Source organism: Podarcis raffonei, chromosome 5, assembly GCF_027172205.1.
Source record: "Podarcis raffonei isolate rPodRaf1 chromosome 5, rPodRaf1.pri, whole genome shotgun sequence".
Lineage (NCBI taxonomy): Eukaryota > Metazoa > Chordata > Lepidosauria > Squamata > Lacertidae > Podarcis > Podarcis raffonei.
This window is the reverse complement of record NC_070606.1, coordinates 46,511,446-46,515,167: the sequence shown is the minus strand read 5'-3', so window position 1 is coordinate 46,515,167 and position 3,722 is coordinate 46,511,446. Positions and strand designations below refer to the sequence as shown.

Below are 3,722 nucleotides of genomic sequence, written 5' to 3'. Positions count from 1 at the left end.
CCACAATAATAATAAAAAGATCTTTAATGTGCCACATAACTCTTTGTTCAAAATGGAAGGTGTTGCAATATTTCACTAATGAACAAAAGTTGCAGGAAAATTTTCTGAGAAGTCAGAGTTCTAGCATTATGTTGTAATACTGGTGTAACTATGAAGAATTGTTTGTGCAGCACTTATCTGAACCAATACAAAAGGGCAAAAGTATTCTGTAAACACACCACCACATGATACATTCCTGGAAGACAAGAAGAAAGCAGGAATCAAAAGGACAGCTGCAGCAGGGTGAAGATCAATAGCAAAAAAAATTTTTGTTTGCTTCTCAGTTTCTGTGGAATATGCTTTTTCAGATCTTCATACTGTACTTCCCATTATATTTTACCTCTTTCTCTCTCTGATGCCATTTGTGTGGCTGCAACCATTTGATTTTGTTGTTGTTGTTAGAAACACCAGTCTCCCAAGGCTATATTAACATTTTATGAGGTTTTGTATTCCCGTGGGAGTAAAATGATTCCACAGTTCACCTTTAAAACAGAAGTCTGAAAAACAGTAACTTATAAATAGAAGTTTTGGCCAACCATGCTGTGTCTTCAACCAAGGTGTTTCATGAAAATATTTTCTATTCAAGCTGCTTGATGTTGACATCTATATTGTAGTTTCTTAAGTTGCAGTACCTTGTGAGGTCTGAACCAAGAAACTGTAGTTTGTGCACTATTTGAAAACTAGGTTATCAGGATCTGATCCTGGAAGATCCAGGCTTGATCCCAGTTACTTCCCAGAGAGTCAGAGGCAGCTGTTCATGGTAGGTCTTATATTACTGGTCACCCATTCCTTCAGAAGTAATCTGTCAAAGGCCACATACCACTTGTATAGGATGAGAGCCCAAAGTGGGCAGTTTGCAGGATTGCATAGCAAACTTGCTCACTGACACCCCATATCTCTCCTCCTTTCTTTGCTCCCCCCTCCCTCTCTCCATCCAGTTTACATTCTCATACTGCCTTTCCCTCCTCCATTAACACAGATTACATGTGACTGCTTGCAGTTGGCTTTCCTTCCATTGTTTTGTCCATTTCCATTTCCCCCTTTCTACCGTCCCACCTCCCCACCCCGGGCTTCCCCAACCCTCCAGTTTCCTGCCAAGTTTTTTTCGCCCAGCCTTATTGTGTAGCAGCTACATCTTCTCTACCTCTCTACCCCTATCTCTCACATTCACAAAACAGGAGAAGAAATGACCCCAAGGAGGTGAACTGGGCAGCTATAGTGAACCTGCTGTGTCCCAGAGAGCTGTATTAAATTAGACTGGTGGCAACAGGTTCCCGAGCACTGCACTAGGGCATGCATGTAATGGATCGGTTTTAGGACTTATTGGTGTGACCTTGACCATTTATGCTGAAAGTTGTTATGTGTTCTATGTTCTTGAGCAGACTTCTTGAATCCAATTGATCTTGGTTAATCAAGTCACATGAATATTGTCATGCAACCAGACAGGTTTCTTAGGGTCCTTGGAGATTATGGCAAAGAATATGCTGTCAATTGATCCATCAAAGATCCTATAGAGAAGAAGCTTGTCCCTTCCAAACATTATTTCTCTGCAAAGTTGTTTCCAAGCTGAACAAGTGTTATAAGTCTGCAAATGAAAAAAGCTGATTATTTGGGGTTGCATTTTCCACCTTGCTCAGGATGAAAGTGTAATTCAGATTATTTGCAGCTGGGCAGCTGGAAATACGCGCCCCTTCTACCAGCATCATTTTCTTTGCTAATGCCTACAAGATGATGATACGTTTATATGTTTGAAAAGTAGACTTCTTTGATAAAAAGTATGTTCCACTGAAATTTATAGCTTTCACATGCAGACCAGATGAACTAGAAATAGCAATCTGGCAAATATGATCTCTCTCAAAATAGTGCTTGACTCATTCCGTGATTGTTATTTCAAGTTTCAAACCCCAAATATTTATAAATTCGTTTTTATTGTGCTTCTTGCCATATTGGTACGCTAGCCTGTGTACAGCACATTGTCAAAACAGCCAAAGATGCGTCTTTCAAAGTCCACACCTCTAAAATAGACACCTTTTTAAACTAGGTGTTTTGGGACTACAATTCCCATCATCCCTGACCCCTGGTCCTGTTAGCTAGGGATGATGGGAGTTGTAGTCCCAAAACAGCTGGAGGGCCAAGTTTGGCCATCACTGAGGTAAAGGCATGACTTTACTGCAATATATTTTATTTCTCCTATCAATGGGGAGCCTGGTCCAATCATGTGTGAATGAGTGTGAGAGAGCAAGCATTCATCTCATTGTCAGAATCTGACAGGAAGTGATGGTGAGTGGGAGACTCCAAATTCACACTCGGAGAAAGGAGTTTGGAAGCCGACGAAAACCACTTCTGTTAAAATGATTTTCGTTATAAAGGAGGAACAGAATAACTTTTCTCCGGCATAAAATGCCCTTACAATACCAAATCCTGTCTTGTGCAGTAAACTAATACTGCAGTCATTTCCCCCAGTCCAGTTCCTTAGGATGTTGTGACGTTCCCTGGCTGTTCCTGTGAATGTTATGTTGCTCCTTGGCATCGCTGCTAGCCAAATCTCAATTCACCTTACAGCTCTTCTCTCTCCCGTCATTATTTTTCCTCCCTGACTCTATCTACCACAGTCACACCTGGAACTTGGCTGCAGGGTCCCCTCACTGAATGTGCTTCACAAACTCACAGCAACACTTTCTTCTTCCTTCCTAGCCCACCCTTCCTGCTCTTCTCTTCTCTTCCCCCTTCCCCTGCCTAACTGCCCCATTGTGACTTTCCCAACATTCTGATTCCCTTGGCAACAGTTGCCATGACTGCCCAGAACTCTATCGCCCTCAGCTAGTGTGTGTGTATGTATGTATGTATGTATGTGTGTGTATATACACACACACACACACACACACACACACACACACACCCTAGCCCCTGTTTTTCCCCAGGTGACTAGCCTTATGAAATACACGAAAACCAAAACAGAAATGTTAAATGTTCAATAAATTTGAAAATATGACTATACCTATGTCACCTGTCCCAGGGCATTTCCAGGTGAGGGTTTCATATTGCAAATAGGTTGTTCAAATGTCGTCACAACAGTAGCTAGGGGGTGTGGTGTTAGCGTTGAATTATCTGCAGGAAGACTAAATCCAGATTAAATGGGGGAAATCCAGGCTGGCATTTTGATGGCAATGATATCATGTGAAGCCTACAAAAAAGAAAAATGCATGAGGTGTGCCTATCCCACAAGAAACACCCACCTGGAAGCACCCGGAAATACATTTAAAAAGTGTGGCTTAACAAAAGTTTCCCAGGTTCTTTAACTGAGCAATTTCTGAGTCCAACCAGAGTGAGCTATTGATTAACACTCGTGTTCTGCAACTGTTGCGAGCCTGTTTTTGTAAGCCTGACAGTTTGTTATCTGCATGTGTTTTGCTCATTAGCCTTAGGTCAGTGTGAAGGATCTTTCCAAGATAACAAAACGCACTTTGAAATCTAAAAACCTAAAAAATAGTAAGAGTAGGTTTTATCTCTGGACTCTTTGAAGAAAATTAGGAGAAAAGTATCATGAACAAAATGAGCATAAGCAGAAATCAGGATTTGGCAATCTCTTTTAGAGGTGATGGTTTTTTTCCACTTCTGTAAGTTGCAGACCATAAGTAAATTATGAATTTTGTTCCTTGGGCACATTCTAAACACGGCAGCAT

The 3,722-nt window shown here is 41.2% G+C and overlaps 1 long non-coding RNA gene across 1 annotated transcript; it reads right to left on the bottom strand.

Annotated features, from left to right (window-relative positions):
- Positions 1-1,368: 1,368 nt before the first annotated feature.
- LOC128413426 (uncharacterized) lies at positions 1,369-2,755 on the bottom strand. Its single transcript, XR_008330338.1, has 2 exons — positions 2,658-2,755; positions 1,369-1,624 (listed from the first exon to the last, which is right to left on the bottom strand). It is a non-coding gene; the product is annotated as an uncharacterized LOC128413426 (long non-coding RNA).
- Between the last annotated feature and the right edge of the window lie 967 nt (positions 2,756-3,722).